This window comes from Ursus arctos, unplaced genomic scaffold (genome assembly GCF_023065955.2).
Source record: "Ursus arctos isolate Adak ecotype North America unplaced genomic scaffold, UrsArc2.0 scaffold_28, whole genome shotgun sequence".
Classification (NCBI taxonomy): Eukaryota; Metazoa; Chordata; class Mammalia; order Carnivora; family Ursidae; genus Ursus; species Ursus arctos.
In genome coordinates this window covers 12,773,531-12,797,386 of record NW_026622963.1, presented here as the reverse complement: position 1 = coordinate 12,797,386, position 23,856 = coordinate 12,773,531, and the positions used below count along the sequence as shown (strand labels likewise).

At 43.5% G+C, this 23,856-nt stretch overlaps 1 protein-coding gene across 5 annotated transcripts in view; it reads right to left on the bottom strand.

Moving 5' to 3' along the window:
• Positions 1-23,856, bottom strand: part of CYFIP1 (cytoplasmic FMR1 interacting protein 1) — a 119,933-nt gene that overhangs the window by 77,937 nt on the left and 18,140 nt on the right. For 2 of the 5 annotated variants that reach the window (XM_048221352.2, XM_057303791.1), the window contains exon 2: positions 20,855-20,899. The exons of the other annotated variants lie outside the window; for them this stretch is intronic. The gene's annotated coding sequence lies outside the window, so the exon portion shown is untranslated. The remainder of the gene's footprint in view (positions 1-20,854; positions 20,900-23,856) is intronic. 5 annotated transcript variants of the gene reach the window in all.

The window sequence follows — 23,856 nt, the reverse complement described above, 5'->3', positions numbered from 1 at the left end:
CAAGTGAAATATCCTTCAGGAATGAAGATGAAATAAGGGAACAAATAAAAGGGAAGGAATATCAGAAGGACTTGGGACACAGAACAAAGCAAAAGCAATCCAAAGGGTAAACAGGTAGCAGAGAGAATAGACTATTTCCTCCACAGCTCTTTAGGGTTTGAAAGCAAAAATTAAAACACTGTCTAACGGGGTTTTGCTAACTATAAATGTAATATGTAAGAGAACTACGACATTAGAGGGGAGGCAAAAGGACCTAACATGGTGTAAATTTCCTATATTCCACTTGAACTAGTGAAATATTGATTTGAAGTAAACTGAAAAGTTAAGCGTGTCCTTTATAATCCCCAGGGCAACCAATTAAAAAAAAAACTATAAAAAGCAATATAACTTATGAAAAGATCATACACGATAAATTAAAATGGAATACTAAAAATGTTCAGACAACCTAACAGAAGGCAGGAAAAGGAAGCAGACCAATGAAAAACACAGGGATCCTCTTTCTGCTATTTAAGGACATAATGAGAAGTTGGTGTCTGCAACCTGGAAAAGGGTCCTCTGATTCTGCGACCAATTCCACTGTGTGGCTTTTTTCCCCACACCACCAAGTAATTCTTGAATACCAACTGGGTGTCCTACAATTCAGCTTAATTCTGACACTATCTACCTGCAGATAGCATCAGATCCCACAAGTTAAGGACTCAGTACTACAAGGCTGCCCCCTCCTCCACTTCAGATACCAACCCAAAGTCCAGGTTGTCATCTGTGCTTTGGACCAACCAGCCATAAATTAGAGGTTCCCACAATAAAACCCTCTCCTTGGGTTTCATTAATTTGCCAGAGTGGCTCACAGAACTCAGGAAAATGTTCTACTGACTAGATTACCAGTTTATTATAAATGATGTAGCTCAGGAAAAGCCAGATGGAAGACAGGCACAGAGCAAGTTATGGGGAAAGGGTGCTGAACTTCTGTGCCCTTGTGAGTGCTCTACAGTATTCCCAAACGTCCATGTATTTCATCAATCCAGAAATTCTCTGAACCCTGTTGTGGGCTTCCTTACATGAGCATGAATGACTGATTAAATCACTGGCCATTGGCAAAGGATTTAACCTCCAAGGTCAGGAAGGTGGGATTGAAAGTTCCAACCCTCTAATCAAATGCTGGGTCTGACAACCAGCCCCCTTCTTAAGGGGCGTTCCAAAAGTCACCTCATTACCATAAACTCAGGTGTGGTTGAAAGGGGTTTGTTATGAGTATCAATATCTTCCTTACCACTTAAGAAACTGTAAGGGTTTTAGGAGCTCTCTGTCAGAAACAGATAAAGCCCAAATACATATTTCTTATTAAAAATCAGAAAATACAGACCCTCACCAAACAAGACAATACTGGGACCGTGACACCCTAATCTCAGACTTCTGAGCCTCCAGAACTGTGAGAAATAAATTTCTACTGTTCATAAGACAAAAAAAAAAAAAAAAAAATGTGTGTGTGTGATATCCAAACATGCCAGTAATTATTTGATCATGAATAGTCTAAACAGGGGTGCCTGAGTGCCTCAGTGGGATCCGGCTCCACGCTCAGCAGGGAGTCCGCTTGAGATTCTCTCTTCTTCTCTCTCTACCCCTACCCCTGCTCACTCTCTCTCTCTAAATAAAGAAATAAGTAAATAAAACTTAAAAAAAAGATAGTCCAAGATGGCAGAGGAGCAGGAGGCCTTCGTTACGTCTGTTCCCAAGAATTCAGCTAGACAGCTATCAAATCATTCTGAACACCTGTGAACTCAACTGAAGGGCTAAGAACTGAGAACTAAGAAAAGAATAGCTGCAACTCTACAAGTAGAAAAGCGACCACTTTCCACAAGAATCACAAGACAGAAAAACTCAGCTCAAAAAAGACAACAAGAGGCAGTACTGACTGCCAGGGACCTAAATCAGTATGGATGTAAGTAAGGTGTTGGAACTAGAGTTCCGAGTAACGATAATAAAGATGCTAGCAGGGCTTGAAAAGAGCATAGAAGACACCAGAGAATCCCTTTCTGGAGAAATAAAAGACCTGAAATCTAACCAAGTTGAAATAAAAAAAGGCTATTAATGAGATGCAATAATAAATGGAGGCTCCAACTGCTAGGATAAATGGGGCAGAAGAGAGAATCAATGTAATGGAAGACCAAATGATGGAGAATAAAGGAGCTGAGAAAAAGAGAAAAACAACTACTGGATCACAAGAGGAGAATCTGAGCAATAAGTGGTATCATAAATTGAAACAATATTAGAATAATTGGGATCCCAGAAGAAGAGGAAACTTTAAAAAAAAAAAAAAAGTCTAAACACACTAAAAGCCAGAGATTGTCAAAAGGATGAAAAAGTCCTGACTTAACTATATCCCAGCTATAAGAAACTCACCTCGACTATAATGATATATGTTGAAAGTAAAAGGGGAAAAGACAAACTGTGCAAGCACCGGTCCAAAGGAAGCTGGAATGGCCACGCGAGTAGTCAACTTCAGAGCAAGAAAACTACCAGGGATAATGAGGTGGACCGCAGAGTGACAGAAGGTCATTCACCAAGGAGACAGACCAATGCTCAGTGTGGATGCATCTGGTAAGAGAGAGCTTCAGACTGCACCAAGCCAACACCAACAGGACTGAAAGGAGAAGTAAATCCACAAGTGCACTGGTGACAGCAACAATTCTGTCCTTGACAGGAAATCAGCCAGAACACAGGGGAACTGACTACCGGGACCTAGTGGGCCTAACTGGCATTTACGCAAAACTCCTCTCGACAACAGATCTACTCTGTATGTTTCTAACTATAAATATAAAATGTAGCAGATAATTTTTCAAAATATCTGGTCCTTTTGTAAACAAGGAAAATGGCCTTTTAAAAACTTCCATCATCAGGACTTCCTGTTCCGCATACTTATGAAAGAAGACGCCCAGGAGAGCAAAGCACTGAGTAGCAAGGGCTGGTCGTCGCCCTGGCCACTGCCCTGCAGAGCGGTGATGGCTTCCAAGGCACCAGGCTGCCAAATGACATGCTTCCTATGGATCCAGCCCTGAGTGCCACTTTTGGCCCTCTGCATGGCCAGAAACCATGCTGTGCCAGGAGAGGCGTGGGAGCTCCCGCAGTCCTTCCACGACCTCACGCCACCGGTGCCATTGGTCAATGAGAAAACGGGTCAGGCCCACCACCTGGGACAGCCACACTGCCCATGGGACCAACCTTGGCCTCCTGCCCAACACGCATAGGACTCTTCTTCCTCCCTCTCCTCTGCTCAAGAGAGGCCACCTTCAGTGGGGGAAGAGGCAGTGCAGGAGGCTCACAGACAGGGTTAGGGAAACACTTAGGTCACATCCAAGGAAAAAGATAAATGCTCGACTTAATCCAAATCAGTATTTAAGGACACTTTTCTATATAAAAATAGCAATATTTGTGTGGTACATATACACGATGAGATATAATTAACAAGGAAGGGAATTTTCGCACAGGCTACAACATGGATGAACCCTGAGCACATCATGCCGAGTGAAATAAACCAGTCACCAAAGGACAAATAATGCATGATTACACCTGGGTTAGGTACCTGAGTAGTCTGAGTCAGAGAGAGAATGCAGAATCGTGGTTGTCGGGGGTTGGAAATGGGGAGTTTGTGTTTAACAGGTAGAAAGTTCCCATCTGGGAAGATGGGAAAAATTCTGGAGAGGACAGTGGAGATGGTTGTACAACACTGTGAATGCACTCGATGTCACTGAGCTAACTGTACACTTAAAAATGTTCAAAATGGTACATTCGATGTTACAATTTTTAAAAATCAAGAGCAAAAAAACAGCACTATTTACTGTATATAAATCAGAAAATGTGGAAAAGGAAAAAAAAAACACCATAATCTCCCCACCCCCCAACAAAAAGAAGATAATATGATACATGCTGTTTTGTAAGCTGCTTTTTTCTTCCAGCTTCCGTAGAAATGTTCAAGTTGTTGAACATCTTTGTGCAGCACGTTTTTAGCTTTCTGTGGACCACTGGCCAAGGCCGGGCTGTAGGTCACTGCTGTTCTTCCCCATTTGTCACATTTTCGTATTTCATTTTTTTCGGTCATAAACATTCCCCAGCAAACACTCTGCCATGTGGAGCCCTGCAGTTGCCACGAACACACACACACACACACACACACACACACACACACACACACACACACACAGTCCCAGGGCCCCACAAACACTCCCATGTCTCTCCATCCTGTGCATTTTCCACAAATGCGTTTCGGCATCGCCTCTGCCTCAACCACATTAAGGAAAGTTGGGAATACTCAGCTCTGGGTCCAAGTCTCCAAAGTCTCTGTCCGGACTTGTTTTTTGACACCTCACAATTCTACCTTCAGGATTTCTTTTAAGTCCATTTACTTTTCTCCATCTCGAACTGCCACCAACAAACCCTATGCTCATCGTGGGCATCACACCGCCCAAGAAACGAAGTCCATGCTCACTGCAACCACTCTGCGACAACCTGGCCACAGGAACTTGCCCCTTCCTACCTTGTCCCCTCAGGCCCACTGGGGTTTCCTCCCAGCGTGACATCTGCCTCATGGTCTCTGGTCCCCTTCCCTGCTCACTGCGCATGCTGCTGCCAGCCCCCACAAAGCCTGTGTTGTATACCCAAGATAAGGACCCCTCGTCTGCCTCGCCACTGCATGACCCGAGGGGCAGAGCCTCCACTGCACCTGAAGGAGTGACGAGCCTGTGTAAGCAGCTTCCACAATGCCAGTGCCCAGAAGCATCATGAAATGACTTACCTGGAATGGTGCTCAACCCTACCAGTGCTGCCAGGTGGGAATGTACAGTTTAACAACTCCATCACATTTCTGTCTTCACCAATTCAGCTTACATGAACACATACAGAGATGTACATCAGTTGGGGCCTGGTCACAGCAGGATGGCTTGTGACCACAAGCACAAAGGGAGGAGCATGTGGGAACAGAGAGAGAAGGCAGCCACCTGCAAATCTAGGAGAGAGACCTTGGAAGGAACCAACGCTGCTGACACCTTGATCTCAAATTTTCAGCCTCCATTAACTGTGAGACAATACATTTCGGTTGCTTAAGCCACCTGGTCTGTGGTATTTGTTCTGGCAGCCCAAGCAAACTAACATAGAACTAAGAATGAGTTGAGAATTACCCCAACAGGGTCCATATGCCCTTGCACCGACTGGCTGCTGAAATCCATCATGTGCTGGTATTTTTTGATCATGAAACAATACAGGCTCAGTGCAGAAAAAGCAGATGGCTAGGGGTAAAACAAAGGCCAGTGGACCACTCGAACCTCATTCTCAAAGAATGAGGCACTTCCGGTGTGTGAGCCCCCACACCCACCCCCTCGCAGTAAGCTAACTGCACATAAGGCACTCTCCTTGGTTTACATCATCAAACAATGTCCAACCAGGCTCTTCCTCATTGACTGAGTCTCTATTGGCAGTAGTTCCCAGCCCTCAAGTCTGTCTCCAAGCTCTACAGCTTGTCAAATTATAAAACTGCCATTTTAACAAACCATCAACTGACTTCGTAAATTTAACAATTTTTAAAATAAAGATTTCAAAGGACATACTGAACGTACTTTGTTGCTCTTCCAGTGACTGTTCAAATACCCCTGAATCACTCACAGGGATCCCCTTGGTTCAGGCGATACCCACACTCCAGATAGCTACTCAGCATTCTCACCATTGGTAGGCGAGAGCTGGTCAGTGGTCTGAACTAGGGAACCCTGCCCACTATGCTATGTGCCCCACTTACCCAGCTTATTCTTTCACTCAGCCTGTGTCCATGGCATGACCCTGGCATGCGGACCACATGCCCAGGAGGCCGAACTGGAGAGAAGGGGATGGAGGGGAGAGGAGGGAAGGCTGTGCTGTGACACACTAGAACACTCTCAGTCCCGTGAGACCCCAGCTGGCTATTTCTTCCTCCCAGGCCCCATATTCCCTACCCTTAGGTGAGGCACTCCTGGGACACAGGGGACCTCAGGTGGGAGTCAAGCAACCATAGGTTGCTCACTACCAGGAAGAGACTCACGCAGAATGGAGATTCAGGTCTGTACAGGGCAGGGTCTTCAATATCTTGCTGGCATTTGCCTCCATAAGACTCTGTATCTCACTGCAGACTCCCCTCTCCCGCTGTGACACAGAGCACACTGGAATGCATAAATCCCCCTTGCACCGCCTCAACAATACTGCCAGTGGGGCTCCCGAGCACAGCGAACTAGGGCACCCCTCCCTTTCATTTCCCACCTGAAGCTAGAGCCCAGGGATAATGCCCCATGCACCTCAGGTGGCCCCCACAGGCGAACATCAGGGGTCAAGCAAGTACGTGTAGACAGGAGGCTGGGGTTCCCAACACTAGGGTGGAGGGCCTCACAGCTGCCCGCTGGAAAGGCAGTGCCCACAACATGCTGAAGGCCCCACAGGTGCTGACCTCCTTTCTCCCTCACCTGGCAAAGTCTGCCCCTCAGCCTCAGATTCACCCTGACATCTTCTCAACAAGTTGTCCCCTCAGCTGCCCTCAATATGGGGCTACCACACCTTAACAGATGAGCAGAGCAAGGCTCAGAGGCCCCACAACCAGAGCAGGGACAGAATCACCATCACCACCCCGTCACCAGGCACTGTGTCCACTTGGGTAAAGACCAGAGGCAAACAAAGAAGTCAACAAAGTGAGTTTCACAGAGGTGAGTGCAGGTGTGAGGAAGCAACCACGGAAGGGGGGCCTCATTGTTTTAGCAGATGAGAGGATAAACTTCTATCACCATAGAGCTGTATTTCTGTTCTAGCACCATTCACCTAGCACTGTTCTGGAAACGAAAAACATTTGAAAACACTTTTGGGTGAAATCATTTGCATGTATTTGGAAGAAAGGACATTCACCTACTAGTGTAAAAGAATAAAAGTGATGAGCAAAAGAAAATAAATGCCGATAAAGGTCGAACCTAGAGACGATGTAATCAGCTTGACGAGGGGCCTCATTTAGAAGGATGGCCAAAAAACACCAAGAGAAACAGCTCAAAACATAAGCAGTAAGCAAACTGATTCTGGTTACTTCCGTCTTTCATACAGCCTCTAAATTTAAATCTTTAGCAAATCAAACACTTAACTCCAGCACGTCTCACATACTCACAAAGGAACCCAGCACAAGTTCCACAGATCCATACCTTTGATCAAGGCAAGGTCTTACCTAGATAAATTACTGTCCACAAAAACAGAAATGAAATTAAAACTCTTACACTAGGTACACGCCTATTAATAAATATTAAGCTTCCAAGGGCCAGGAACCAGACTGGGCTGGGTCTCACTATCAGTAAGATACAGGGGCAGCTAACCCAGTTCACAAACAGGACTAAAAGTTGCCCCCAAAGCCCTGGAGAGGCAGGCAGTGGTATGTGTAGCATAGTTAGCACTGGATGCACCAAGCAAGTAATGAAGCACTGGGCCACCAACTCAGAGGCCAGAAGCTGGGGACTCGGGGGTAAGCTGAGAGGCAGGAGCAGCAGCGCTGGCACCACGCACACAGGGGGTCAGAGTCCAGCACAGACTGGGACCCAGAGCCTCCCTTAGGGGGCACCTGCAAGGAGTGTGGCCCAGTGTCAGACACAAGCCGAGTGAAGGTGCGTCCTATCCAAGAGCCAACAAGTGGGAGCTCTGCACAGGCACTGACAGGAATAATCACTGTTTAAAATAGAAACTGTCAGGGCAGCTCAACAGCAAGATTACAAAACATGGTGAAACCACAGGCAGGAAAATGCAGCACTGATCATCCTGGTGCCCATTCAAGCGTCCTGCCTGTGGCGCCCACAGTGAGAGTGTTGTGCAAGTGCTGATATACCTGAGGCAACATGACCAAGAGGAGTCTTCTCAGTATTTCTAAACTTTTATTTTACAAATTGAAAAGTATTTTGCTCACCAAACTCCACAACATAACCAAACAAAAAACTATGAAACAATTCTGCTAATGTGTGTAAGATGATCGCTAATTTTCTTCCTCTTCTATATGCAAATAAAGGTACTTCCCAGAAAAGTAGAAATGTCCAATATTTTTGTGCAATCTGTTCACATGCAAAATAAATCATGTGAGGAAGAGAAGCGTATTTTATTGAACCTTGCCTTTCTCTCCCACATTTTAAAACAATGTGCCTTACTAGGTATTTACCCAAAGGATACAAAAATACTAATTTGAAGGAATACATGAGCCCCTATGTTTACAGCAGCATTGTCTACAATAGCCAAATTATGGAAAAAGCCCAAATGTCCACTGACTGATGAATGCATAAAGAAGTGTGTGTGTGTGTCACATACGCATATAATGGAATATTATTCAACCACAAAAGAGAATGAAAATTTGCCATTTGCAATGACATGTGGATGGAGCTAGAGGGTATTATGCTAAGTGAAACAAGTCAGTCAGAGAAAGACAAATACCATATGATTTCATTCATAAGTGGAATTTAGGAAATGAAACAAACACACACGGGGTGGGTGGGGGAGGCAAACCAAGAAACAGTCTCTTAAGTATAAAGAACAAACTCAGAGTGGCTAGAGGGGAGGTGGGTGGGTGGATGAGTTAAACAGGTGATGGGGATTAAGGAACCCACTTGTGATGAGCACCAGGTGATGTATGTAAGTTCTGAATCACTGAATTGTACACCTGAAATTAAATGTACACAATATGTTAACTGGAATTTAAATAAAAACATGGAAAGAAAAAAATTAAAAATTAAAAATAAAACAATGTGCTTTTCCGTATCACCAACTAGCATGGACTCCAACTTATTTCTCCAGATTAAGAGGGGAGATGGAAGGGTGGGGATGGGACTGCTGTGATCACCAGGCAAAAAGTTCCTAATTAAAAACCAAACATCATTTTCTAGCCAAGCCTGAGTGCTGAAGAAACTCAATTGTTTTAATGCACAAAAACTTCAAATTCATTCTCAAAGCAACACTAGTCTCTTTTACAATCACATCAAAAGAAATGATGCATTGACGGAGAAACAAAATCAAACACACGGTGAAGTGTGAGATGGCGTCCATTTGGAAATCTTGTTATCTCTGGGCTCCCCCTCCAGGACACTGGTCTCCAGTGCCACGGGGTCTTCACAAGACAAGAGCTGTCTGTCAGTTTCCTGAGCACCCTGTCCCCCTCTGCAATTTCCTGCTACTGTCCCACTCTGTTGAACCAGGCCCTCTCTAGTCTGGAGCACTCCAAAACTGCACTCATGGCTGTCACTCGCCTTTGTCACTTCTTTTCCCTGTGCAAAGTACAACTCTGACCATGTTAGTCTTCTGCTCACATTTGCACTGGCTACTGCTAACTTCAGCGGTGCCTTTCCAACCATGTTCTATGAAACCAAAGGAAAGAAGCCCCGCTTTTAGCTATATACTGGTACGTCTCCTGAGATTTGTATGAAGAAACCACTCTGATGCTAAAATAATCAATCAATAAAAGGCAGAATGGATTTTCTGTCCTAAGGAACTTAGGTGCCTGAGCTTCTGGACTCTGCTTGGGAGCAACTCATTTAGCAGAGAAATCTACAAAAAAGGAGGGAGGAGTTAAGATGGCGGAGGAGTAGGGGTGCCCTTTTTCAGCTGGTCCCCTGAGTCGAGCTGGATAGGTACCAGACCACCCTGAACATCCACGGAATCAGCCTGAGACGCAGGAAGATACATCTGGATCTCTACAAATGAACATCTCCAGCACTTAGTATTCAGGTATGAAGCAGGGAGCCATGAAACTGCGCCCAGATATGGGAAGATAAACGGAAGGGGGAGGGAGCTGCCGCGCACGGGCGCCGGGAAGCGGTAGCCACCTGCACTGGGGAGCGGGATGGACTCACCGACCAGCACCCGCAGAGAGCAGACTGAGACCGTGAGCCGGGGAACGTGCGTGAGACCAGACTGAAAACTGGAGCTCCGGAGTGCTCACTGGAACTAGACTGAAACCGGGAGCTCGGGAGTGCACTCCAACCACACTGAAACAGAGAGCTCAGGAGTGTACGCGGGAACGGGGGGCAGCTGGCAGTGTTAGAAACACAAAGGACAGAGATGTGCCGGCCCTGGAAGTGAGGGCTGGGACACGGGCTGTGGGGTGCACAAAACAGAACGCTGCAGGGTTTTTAGCAGCACCAACAGAAACAGAGTTAAAGAGGCCAAGAGAGCTCAGTGGAGAGCAGACTGCGAACTCTCTGTTCTGAGACAGAGACTAGGATTCGGCCACTGCTGCTCTGACTCTCAGAAGAGCCACAGAAAACTGCCAGGGAAAGCTGCCAGAGAACAAAAGCCTGGAAATACCAGCTCACATTGTGCCAAACCCCATCCCCCCTCACAGGGGACAGGGAGACTACCCAAACAGGGTTGCCTGAGTATCGGCATGGCAGGCCCCTCCCCCAGAAGGCAGGCTGAAAAATCAAGAAGCCCACATCCGAAAGGTCCCAATAAAACAAGTGCACACTGCCTGGGTCCTGATCAATAATTTGAGCTCTGGACAACCCCGCAACCTCTACTCATATGAATGATGAGAAGGAGAAATCCCCCGCAGCAAAGAAAAGATAATGAGTCTGTGGCCTCTGTACAGAACTGATGGATATAGATATAACCAAATTATCATAAATGGAGTTCAGAGTAACAATGGTCAAGATGATGTGTAGACTTGAAAAAAGTATTAATGAAAATATTAATGAGAATACAGAATCTCTAAGGGCGGGAATGAGAGCAAATCGGGCAGAAATTAAAAATTCTATGAATCAAATTCAGTCAACACTAGATGCTCTGACGGCCAGGGTGAATGAGGCAGAACGAATTAGTGAATTGGAGGATGGGATGGTAGAAGAGGAAGTTAAAACAGAAACTTGGCTCAAAAAAATTCAATCTCAAGAATGTAGGGTACAGGAGATTACTGACTCAGTGAAACATTCCAATGTTAGAATCATCGGCATCCCCGAGGGAGTGGAGAAAGAGAGAGGTCTAGAAGAGATATTTGAACAAATTGTAGTGAAAACTTCCCTAATCTAGCAAAGGAAACAAGCATTTGTGTCCAAGAGACAGAGTGGACCACTCCCAAGTTCAACCACGACAAACCTACGCCACATCACGTCATAGTGCATTTCGCAAATATTAGATCCAAGGATACAGTATTGAAAGCGGCCAGGGTGAAAAAATTTCTCATGTACAGAGGCAAAAATGTCAGAATTATGTCAGACCTGTCTACACAGCCCTGAAATGAGAGAAAGGGTTGGGGGGGTGGCATTTTTAAAGCTCTTTCAGAGAAAAACAGCCAAGGATCCTTTATCCAACAAGGCTGTCATTCAGAATTGATGGAGAGATAAGGACCTTCCAGAATCGCCAGTCACTGACCAATTTCATAACCACGAAACCAGCCCTACAAGAGATATTAAGGGGGGTTCCATAAAACTAAAAGTACCAAGAGCGATACAGAACAGAAATTTACAATCTATAGAAACAAAGACATTACAGACAACATGACATCATTAAAATCATGTCTCTCAATAATCACTCTCAATGTGAATGGCCTAAATGCTCCCATAAACGCCACAGGGTTGCAGATTGGATAAAAAGACATGACCCATCCATTTGCTGTCTACAAGAGACTCATTTTGAACCTAAAGATACATCCAGACTGAAAGTGAAGGGATGGAAAACCATTTTTCATGCCAATGGACCTCAAAAGAAAGCTGGGGTAGCAATTCTCCTATCAGACAGATTAGATTTTATTTTATTTTTTTTTTTAAAGATTTTATTTATTTATGTGACAGAGAGCCAGCGAGAGAGGGAACACAGCAGGCAAGTGAGAGAGGAAGAAGCAGGCTCCTAGCAGAGGAGCCCGATGTGGGACTCGATCCCGGAACGCCGGGATCACGCCCTGAGCCGAAGGCAGACGCTTTAACGACTGCGCTACCCAGGCGCCCCAGACAGATTAGATTTTAAACTAAAGACTGTAGTTAGAGATACAGAAGAACACTATATTATTCTTAAAGGATGTATCCAACAAGTGGATATGACAATTATAAATATCTATGCCCCCAACAGGGGAGCAGCTAGATACACAAGCCAACTCTTAACCAGAATAAAGAGACATATAGATAAAAATACGTTAATAGTAGGGGACCTCAACACTCCACTATAGGCAATAGAGAGAACACCTAAGCAGAAAATCAACAAAGAAACAAGAGCTTTGAATAACATACTAGAATAGATGGACCTCACAGATATATATAGAACACTACACTGAGAACAATAGAATACTCATTCTTTTCGAATACACATGGAACGTTCTCCAGGATAGACCATACACTGGGTCACAAAACAGGTCTCAACCGATAGCAAAACTGAAATAATTCCCTGCATATTCTCAGACCACAATGCTTTGAAATTGGAACTCAACCACAAGGAAAAATTTGGAAGAAACTCAAACACTTGGAAACTAAGAACCATCCTGCTCAAGAATGATTCAATAAACCAGCAAATCAAAAATCAATTTAAACAATTCATGGAGACCAATGAGAATGAAAACAATACGGTCCAAACCTATGGGACACTGCAAAGGCAGTCCTAAGGGGAAAATACATAGCCATCTAAGACTCACGCAAAAGAATAGAAAAATCTAAAATGCAGTTTTTATATTCTCACCTCAAGAAGCTGGAGCTGGAACAGAAGAACAGGCCTAACCCATGCACGAGAAAGCAGTTGATCATGATTAGAGCAGAGATCAATGAATTAGAAACCAGGAGCACAGTAGAGCAGATCAACAGAACTAGAAGCTGGTTCTTTGAAAGAATAAATAAGATCGATAAACCACTGGCCAGACTTATTCAAAAGAATAGAGAAAGGACCCAAATTAATAAAATTATGAATGAAAAGGGAGAGGTTACAACCAACACCAATGAAATAGGAAGGATCATTAGAAACTTTTATCAACAGTTTAAGCCAATAAATTAAACAACCTGGAAGAAATGAATGCCTTCCTGGAAACCTATAAACCACCAAGACTGAAAGAGGAAAAAATTAATTTTTTAAACAGAGCGATTAATTATGAAGAGATTGAAGCAGTGATCAAAAACCTCCCCAAAAACAAGAGTCCAGGGCCTGAGGGATTCCCCGGGGAATTCTACCAAACATTCAAAGAAGAAATATTCTCCTGAAGCTGTTTCAAAGGATAGAAACAGAAGGAAAACTACCAAACTCATTCTATGAGGCCAATATTACCTTGACCTCCAAACCAGGCAAAGACCCCATCAAAAAGGAGAATTACAGCCCGATTTCCCTAATGAATATGGATGCCAAAATTCTCAACAAGATCCTAGCTAGTAGGATCCAACAGTACATTAAAAGGATTATCCATCATGACCAAGTGGGATTCATCCCTGGGATGCAAGGGTGGTTCAACATTCGCAAATCGATCCCTGTGATAGATATAAAAACAAGAAAAGAGTCAAGAACCATATGATCCTCTCAACTGGTGCAGAAAAATCATTTGACAAAATAAAGCATCCTTTCCTGATTAAAACACTTCAGAGTGTAGGGATAGAGGGTACATTCCTCAATCTCATAAAAATTATGTAGGAAAAACCTATAGCAAATATCATTCTCAATGGGGAGAAGTTGGAAGCCTTTCCCTTAAGATCAGGAACATGACAAGGATGCCCATTCTCGCCATTAGTGTTCAACATAGTACTAGAAGTCCTTGCAACAGCAATCAGACAACAAAAAGGAATAAAAGGTATCCAAATCGGCAAAGAAGAAGTCAAACTGTCTCTCTTCGCAGATGACATGATACTCTATATGGAAAACCCAAAAGAATCCACCCCCAAACTACTAGAAGTTATAGAGCAGTTCAGTAATGTGGCGGGATACAAAATCAATGCTCAGAAATCAGTTGTATTTCTGTACATGAACAATGAGACTGAAGAAAGAGAAATTAGGGAATCGACTTCATTTACAATAGCACCAAAAATCATACGTTATCTCGGAATTAACTTAACCAGAGATGTAAAGGAACTATATTCTAGAAACTACAAATCACTCTTGAAAGACACTGAAGAAGACACAAAAAGATGGAAAAATATACCATGCTCATAGATCGGAAGAATTAACATAGTTAAAATGTCTATGCTACCCAGAGCAATCTACACTTTCAATGCCATCCTGATCAAAATACCAATGACATTTTTCAAAGAACTGGAACAAACAGCCTTTAAATTTGTGTGGAACCAGAAAAGGCCCCAAATTGCCAAGGAATTGTTGAAAAGGAAAAACAAAGCTGGGGGCATCACAATGCCGGATTTCAAGCTGTACTACAAAGCTTTGATCACAAGGACAGCATGGTACTGGCACAAAAACAGACACACAGACCAATGGAACAGAATAGAGAACTCAGGGGCGCCTGGGTGTCACAGCGGTTAAGCGTCTGCCTTCGGCTCACGGCGTGATCCCAGAGTTATGGGATCGAGCCCCACATCAGGCTCTTCCGCTATGAGCCTGCTTCTTCCTCTACCACTCTCCCTGCTTGTGTTCCCTCTCTTGCTGGCTGTCTCTATCTCTGTCGAATGAATAAATAAAGTCTTAAAAAAAAAAAAAAAAGAATAGAGAACCCAGAAATGGACCCTCGGCTCTTTGGGCAACTAATCTTCGACAAAGCAGGAAAAAACATCCAGTGGAAAAAAGAGTCTCTTCAATAAATGTTGTTGGGAAAATTTGACAGCTACATGCAAAAGAATGAAACTGGACCACTCTCTCACGCCATACACAAAGATAAACTCCAAATGGATGAAAGACCTCGATGTGAGACAGGAATCCATCAAAATCCTAGAGGAGAACTAGGCAGCAACCTCTTTGACATCGGCCACAGCAACTTTTTTCATGAAACATCTCCAAAGGCAAGAGAAACAAAGGAAAACGAACTTGTGGGACTTCGTTAAGATAAAAAGCTTCTGCACAGCCAAGGAAACAGTCAAAAAAAGTAAGAGGCAGCCCCCGGAATGGGAGAAGATATCTGCAAATGACACTACAGATAAAAGACTGGTATCCAAGGTCTACAAAGAACTTCTCAAAGTCAATAGACAAGAAACAAATAAACAAATCATAAAATGGGCAGAAGATATGAACAGACACTTTTCCAAAGAAGACATACAAACGGCTAACAGACACATGAAAAAATGTTCAAAATCATTAGCCATCAGGGAAATTCAAATCAAAACCACACTAAGATACCACCTTAACGCCAGTTAGAATGGCAAAAATTGACAAGGCAAGAAACAACAATTGCTGGAGAGGATGTGGAGAAAGGGGATCCCTCCTACATTGTTGGTGGGAATGCAAGTTGGTACAGCCACTCTGGAAAACAGTGTGGAGGTCCCTTAAAAAGTTAAAATTTGAGCTACCCTATGATCCAGCCATTGCACTACTGGGTATTTCCCCCAAAGATACAGACGTAGTGAAGAGAAGGGCCATATGCACCCCAATGTCATAGCAGCATTGTCCACAATAGCTAAATTGTGGAAGGAGACGAGATGCCCTTCAACAGATGACTGGATTAAGAAGATGTGGTCCATATATACAATGGAATATTACTCAGCCATCAAATAGAACGATTTCTCAACAGTTGCTGCAACATGAACGGGACTGGAGGAGATAATGCTAAGCGAAATAAGCCAAGCAGAGAAAGACAATTATCATATGGTTTCACTCATTTCTAGAACATAAGAAGTAGGAAGATCAGTAGAAGAAAGGGAAGAAGAAAGGGGAGGTAAACAGAAGGGAGAATGAACCATGACAGACTATGGACTCTGGGAAACAAATTGAGGGCTTCAGAGGGGAGGGGGGTGGGGGAATGGGATAGTCTAATGAGGGCACGTATTGCATGGTGCACTGGGTGTTATACGCAAGTAATGAATCATGGAACTTTACATCAAAAATTAGGGATGTACTGTATGGTGACTAACATAATATAATAAAAAAATATTTTTATTAAAAAAACAAATCTACAAAAAAAATAATAATAATAAAAAAATAAAAGGCAGAATAGGCCCAGTACTCCAGAGTAAAGTCTTAATCCCTGAGGTAGAGTCAAGGGCCCTCCTCACAGCCTGCAGCTGCCCTTCCTCAGCTCCCTAACACCTAGGCCCAGCCTGACACGCCTGTACTATGCTCTCCGACTCTCATGGCCCCATGTGGGTCCCTTGAGAAAATAGAAATGCTAAAAACGGCCCCTCGGCCAAATGCAGGCCCATAGGTAAGCATCACAAAACCTGATATAGTGTCATCTGACAGATGTTCAGACTGGGCAGACTGTCCTTGGTGGGGTGGTTGTTTTCTTCCATGGTTTGGGATCCAGAGAGACAGCATGGTCTACTAATTAATTACTGGATGTTTCCTCGTGTGAATGTGGTGGTCCTTCATCTTTCACATAGAATCCAGCGCACGTTTAAGAGACACCAAAGGAAAACAAGAACATGTCCAGCTGAGAATAGCTTTTCTAGTAGAATATACCCCACTGTGGCAGTCTCTGGTGCTCGGGGCGGGGGCCACATCCAGGAGCCAAGCATCACAATGAGCTCTGGGCACTGTGTTAAGCACCTGGTGAGGAATACCACTGTTCATCATTGTGGCTGGTGTCTCAGCCTTCTCAAATCCTGACTGACGGCCCCCCCCCCCGCCCCGTATCATGTGACATGCTCTGAAGGGCCAGATGCTGTGGACACCTCAGGAACATTTCATGAGGATCAAAGCCATGAGGCCTGCTTCTCCCTGGCCTTACCTACAAGTGCTAAGCCAGCTTCCTAAGTTCTCCTCCGAGGGCAGAGAAAGCCACAGGACTATGACCAAAAGGCACAGAAGTTGCAGGGTCAACCTTCACCAGGCACCATACCACCTGAATGTGCCCTTTCTTCTCTCCTTGTCCTTCCTCTGATCCAGCAAGGACCCTGGTCTCCCACATCCCCATCTAGCTGTCTGGGTGCAGCTGGGCACAAACTGGGATTCTGAAAAGCTCCCCAGTGGTTCTGGAGCAGCCCGGTAGCAGCCCAACCTCCTCCAGGAGCACCCCTTTAGGGGCTTCAGATTGGCTGTGGCCCTGGGCCAGACTCCACCTGGTACCCTCTGAGCTCCTCAATGGCATCTAGCCTGAGGTCAAGACCCTGACCTTGGCTACCACCTTACCTACACCTCACTCCCCAATTTCTACCAAGGATATTGCTGTTCAAGCCGTTCAGGCTGAAAGTATCCACATCAGCCTGCTGTCTTCCTCCACGCCCTGTGACCCCACTGTTCCCATGGAACAGGTATCCCAAGGGGTCTTGGGATGGGCAGGAGGCTTTCCCACACAGACGCCTACTCTGTAAGATGGGAGGGAACTCAGAGGGGAGATCTAGCTTTTTGGAAACCAAAATTCTTATAGCTGGCTACCTCCTAGCCCACTCCAGGACTGCAGAAAATCTGTCCAGGCTAGTGAAACCATCAACTGGCTCTTAGTCTCAATGGAACAAAAGCAGAGAGCAGTTCTTTCATTGAGCTCATGCATTTCTTCTCCACCATCACTGAAACACCCGCACAGCCTCGAAACTTAAGAAACTTAGGAAGGAAACACACTAGTTTTCAGCCCCTAGGAATGCACAAGAGGCCTGTCGTCCTAGACTGTCTCAAGCTCAGTCCCCATAAATGTGGACCTAGATGCTTCCTGCCCAGGTTGCATCACCAAGAACCCTCCCTGCTGGATGGCAGTCTCATCCTCATGTACACAGCCTCATAAATGCTTGACAAGAACTCGGACCCTTCATGTTAACCATTTAAGTTAATAAATTTTCTCTTCTAGAGAAAAGCCTAAGATAACCTTGTCTAGGCAGAAAAGTCAACATGTTTTCAGATGATTTTCCTGGCAGAGCATCCCTGCAGGAGATTCTTAAATCCAACTATTATCTTCAATGTTGCAAGTGATGATCCAAGAATCCCACTTCTGAGTGGAAGGAAACAAAGGAAACAAAATCACTGACTCAAAAAGATACATGCAGTCCATCTCCACTGCTGCATCATTCATAATAGCCAAACACAGAAGCCACCTAAGTGTCCACTGACAGATGAAAGATGTGGTACATATATACGATGGAATGTCATTCAGCCATAAAAAAGAAGGCAATGCTGTCATTTCACCAACATGGATGGATCTTGAGGGCATTATGCTGAGTGAAATAAACCATGACAAATACCATACAATCTCACTTATGTGTAGAATCTAAAAAAGCAAACAAACAAACAAAAAAAACGAGTTCAAAGAAATAGCACAACAGGTGGGTAGTTGCCAGAGGCAGGGACTGGGGGATGCATAACACAGGTAAAGATGGTCAAAAGGTACAAACTTCCAGTTATAAAATAAATAAATCGTGCAGCTGTAATATACAGCATGGTGACTATAGTTAATAATAACAATGTATTGCATATATGAAGATTCTTCATATATGAGAACTTAAAAGTTCTCATCACAGGAAAAAGTTTCTGTAACTATGTAAAGTGATGGATATTGCCTGTGGTGATCATTTTGCAGCATATGCATGTATCAAATCATTACGTTGTACATATAATGTTGCATGTCAATTATTTCTCAATTTAAAAAAGCTGCAGGTAGATTCAGGTGAGGTGCCCTCCCACAGGGTCCCACAGGGTCCCACAGACAACAGACTGGAGCCTCAGCACAGCATCCAGAGATCACTTTCATTTTTACAATTTAGTAAGTGGAACCATATCTGTATGTTCTTTTAATACGCATATCTGTTATTGTTATTAAGGTTGAATACATTCCTACACAGTAGCCCACTGGGTTTTTTTTTCCTTATGTGACTTGCCAGTCTGATTTGTTTTCCTGGTACTTCACCCTTTGAAATGTTGCCATTTTCCTTATCAATGTACAAGGCGCTCACTATAGCACTGATTAAAGACATTAAAGCCGTGTGAAAGCTGCTGCGAACATTTTTCCCAGATCAGGCTACTTGCCTTGCTATGTCACATTTTCCTTTGAAACCTCAGTTTAAATCTTTATCATATTGACCTTTTTTTCAGCCTTTTCCCATTGGAGTTTCCTCTTTCACTTCTAAATTTACCCAGAAGAACTCGGCTAGCCCCGTCCAAAGAAGGAAGTAGTTTCTAATCCATGGCCCCCATTTCAGCAAACTGCTGACCCACTACCATAAGTCAAACACTGCCCACTGGAGAAACAGTTTTGAGGCAATAGTTAATCCCCAAGCACTAACTTGAAAGTAATGTTGAGATCCACAGAAAGTTCAGTAAACTGATTAATGGTAGCAGTTTTTTATTGGACCTCAGATACACAATAGTTCTGAGAGCCTGACCTGTTTTCAACTTAGTTATGTTTAATAATGCCATGACCACAGGTATACCACCAACCACAACAAAAGCTGGGGACCTGCATGTGATTCGTGGCAGATACTACCCACACATCGCTCCCCCCACTTTCTTTTATACAAGTGTCATCTCATCTATACATACTCTTAAAAGGCACTTTTTAAATTTAATCATTATAGGGGCGCCTGGGTGGCTCAGTGAGTTAAGCCATGACTCCTGATTTCAGCTCAGGTTCATGAGATCAAGCCCTGGGTAGGGCTCCATGCTTAATGGGGCACCTACTTAAGATTCTCTCTGTGCCCCTTCTCCTCCACACCTCACTCTCCCTCAAATAAATACATAAATCTTTAAAAAGTAAAAATAAATTTAATCATTATAAAAGGGCTACCATGCTATATATAATTGTCTGACTTTTTTCACTGCTATTATATCACTAACATGCATCCACAATCACAGGTTGCTCTGAAGTGTTTTGACAGGTGTATACTATTCCACCGAACAAACACACCAGAGGCTTTGGGTGCAGTCTCCTTAGGCTGGTTACAGGGTCTTTGTTATCATGAACTGTGAGAAAAATTCTTGCACATTAATATATGTTTAATGAATTCTCTAGGGCAGGGGTCAGCAAACTTCCTATAAAAGGGCCAGAAGTTGGTAATTGTCCTGTGCGTATGTAAGAGAGTATCATTATGTTTAGGAAATACACACTGATGTGTTTCAGGGTAAAGGGCCTCAAATTGGCAGAAAAAAGTTATCTCTACGGGCACTTGGGTGGTATATGTACGTATCAAATCATTGGGTGGCTCAGTTGGTTAAGCGTCTGCCTTCAGCTCAGGTCATGATCCCAGGGTCCTGGGATTGAGTCCGGCATCAGGCTCCCTGCTTGGCAGGGAGTCTGCTCCCTCTCCCTCTCATCCTACCCCTGCTCGTGAATGCGCACGCGCGCTCTCTCTCGCTTTCTCTCAAATAAATAAATATTTTTTAAAAAGTTTTCTCCGTGTGTGTTCTTTGTACCGTTTTTATTTTTACAATGTTTTATAAGTTTTAAATTATTTAGAAAGGGTAACAATGGAATATTCCCCCTGAAAACCTTCCATGAACATAAGGGGAAAGGAATTAAAAATGTTCAAAACAGATCTGTCATAAGTGCTTGAGTGGAGGTGTGTTTCCATAGCTCCTTACTGCTATGACCCATGGCAGGTTTATACACCTGCATCCACTTCAGAGTAAAATGCACCTTTCCAACCACAGCACCTGTCTTGGAAACCAAGGTGGAGAAGGTTACAGCTTCCCACATCTCATGTGCATGGTCTGGCAGTGACATATGTGAAAGGATGTGTTCCCCTTTCCTGGTGGAGGGCAGTGGGGGAGTGTTGATTCTCCCTTTACTCAGCCGGCAGTTCCAGAGGGCAATGACCTCCCCACCCCACCATGTCCACCTTCTGCATGGGCTTACCTTGCAGTATGCACTCAGCCAATCTTATTTGGAAGAGGCAATTATCTAAGAGGCAAATTATTAAAAAAAAAAAAAAAAGAAAAATTAAATGAAAATTAGTCTTTAAAAATTAAATAAAAAGTTAAATATAATTAATTAAATGAAAAATGTGCTTTATGTGATAACTTGGCTATGCTATGGTATTACTCAGTTTTTGTCAAATGCCAGCCTAGATATTGCTATAAAGGTATTTTCTTAGATGTGATTAACATTTAAATCAGCAGACTCTGAGAAAAGCAGATTTTACCCCCCCCCATACTGTTGGTGGGCATCATCTAACCAGTTGATAGCCATAAGAGAAAACATAAGAGGACTGAGGTCCTCCAAAGAGGAAGGTATTCTGCCTCCAGCCTGGCTTTGGACTCAAGCTACCACATCAACTCTTCCCTGCATCTCCAGCCTGCCTAGTATGAATTCAGACTTGCCAGCCTCCACATTCTGTGAGCCAACTCTTTAAGACAAATTCATGTCTCTCTCTCTTTCTCCCTATATATACTCACACACACCTTCTATAGGTTCTGTTTCTCTGGAGAATCCTGACTAATACACATACCCCATGTCCATCAAAACAAAGGAAAAAATACAACTTGTGTGTTATCAGTGTGGTCTCCAGAGCAGCAGCAAGACTGCCTTTCCGGAGTGTGAAATTATCATGCACATGCATAAGTTTGCTTGATTTAACATACTTAAGTTATTCAATGATCTCTGGGGACAGCTTACCCCCAAGGAATCAAGAATCAATGGTTTTAGAGCTCACTGGTTTTGTGAAGACTGGCCCTTCTAGGCAGGACTTGTGGAAAATGAAGAAAATTATTTAAAATAAGTAGCTTGAGTAGGTCAGGGATTTAAATACAATGCAAATCCTCATCAGTACTTCTGACTTGAGGCTATAAGGTTCTTCAGAGCAGAGTGTCCCTTCTTCTGAAGATTACCTTGAAAGATAAATAAATGCCCATCCCCACTGTCCTGCCAAGACAACAGGGGCACAAGGAATGATCATGCTAGCTCTGGGCACAAAATTCTGGCTATAGAATCAGGACCTAAGAAGGGAACTCAGTGCTCTTTAAGCATTGGTTCTTTTCCACTGTGGAGTAAAACATACGCAAGGGAGAGCAAAGAACTGGACCTAACAAGTTTGGTTAGTGAAGTATCTGAGATATAAATACAAATCACAAATACTCTGGTTTCTAGGTCATAGTAGTTATCCCAGTAATCTTATTCACAACTAAAAACTCTGACAGTCATGTTCAAGGTCCATGATTTCTATCCCCACAGCCATGCACACAGACGAGGCAGTCATGATAAAGTCGGGTGGGGGAACAACCAGTTAAATGAATGCTTAATGAGCTTCTGCTGAACAGTACAAATGCATACCAGGCTCAAGCCAAAAGAGATAAAAAACGTATCCCTATTTCCTTAAGACCATGTTCTAAGAGGCCTTCAATGCAGAAAATTTATACAAATGCAAATCTTATCCCTGGAATGTTCTGAAATCCTATTACATAACCTAAAATTCAGCCAGAGCTGACATGCCATGAGTGGCGCAGGTTCTCCACTAGCTCCTGCAGAGTTTCTGTGCTTAAGGCCACTTGTGGCCAAAGGTTCTCCCGATATAAGATCTAAGGAAGACAAATAACAAAAGGCAGCTATAAACCCTACCATATAACTATTTATACTAAATGTAAATGGACTAGACAATCCAAAGGCAGACATCAACACCATGATTTAAAAACTAACCAATTATATGCTATGAGAGACACGTTTTAATTCAAAATTAAAAACAGAGTGAAGCTAAATGCGTGGAAAAAGATACACCATGTAAGGAGAAACTAAAAGTGGGCAAAAGTAGCTTTACTAATATTAGATAAAATGAGACAAAATAGACTTGATGACAAAAATCAATGCTAAAAACATAATAAACAGTCCAATCTCTCAGCAAAATTTAACAATTACAAACACATATGCATCTAACAACGCAGCTTTATAATACATGAAACTGCAGAAAATATAATCTTATATGCACAACATCCTAAAGATTCCACAAAAAAAAGTTGGAGCTAATCAATGAATTCAGCAGAACTGCAAGACACAACACATATGCAACACATCAAAATCAGCTAAACAACCAAAAAATGTATTAAGAAAACATTCTAGGGGTGCCTGGGTGGCTCAGCTGGGCATCTGCCTTCAGCTCAGGTCATGATCCCAGGGTACTGGGATCAAGCCCTGGGTTGGGCTCCCTGCTCAACGGGAAGTCTGCCTCTCCCTCTCCCTCTGCCCCTCTGCCCCTCTGCCCCTCCGCCCACCCGTGCTTGCTCTATCATGCACATGATCGCTCTCTCACATAAATAAATAAAACAGAAAAGAAAGAAAGAAAGAAAGAAAGAAAGAAAGAAAGAAAGAGAAAGAAAGAAAGAAAGAAAGAAAGAAAGAAAGAAAGAAAGAAAGAGAGGGAGGGAGGAAGGAAGGAAATGTTCCATTTACAATAGCGTCAAAATTTTAAAAAGGAACTTCTGGGGAAGATGGTGGAGTAGGAGGATCCTAAGTTTACCTCATCCAGTGGCTACAACTACATAACACCCACATCATGTGAATAACCCAGAAAATGACCTGAAGACTGGCAGAACAGATTCTCCACAGCTAAATGTAGAGAAGAAGCCACAGAAAAGGGAGGAAGAGCAGAGAAATGGCCGAGAGCCAAATGGACCCACAGGACTGTCCTCCGGAGGGAGGTACATTGTGGGCATGGAAAGGTGAAAGAAGCAGATCCCCGTACAGTGCACAGGCACACAGTAGACGAATCCCCATAACACTTAGCTTTGAAAACAAGAGGGGCCTAACTTTGCAAGTTCTTACAATCAGGGGGGCTTAATACCAGGAACTTTAAAAACCAGGAAGCTCAGCTCTGAGAGAGCCTAAGGGCAATAGGAAACTGAGTCCTCAGCCTTCAAGAGAGAGCACAA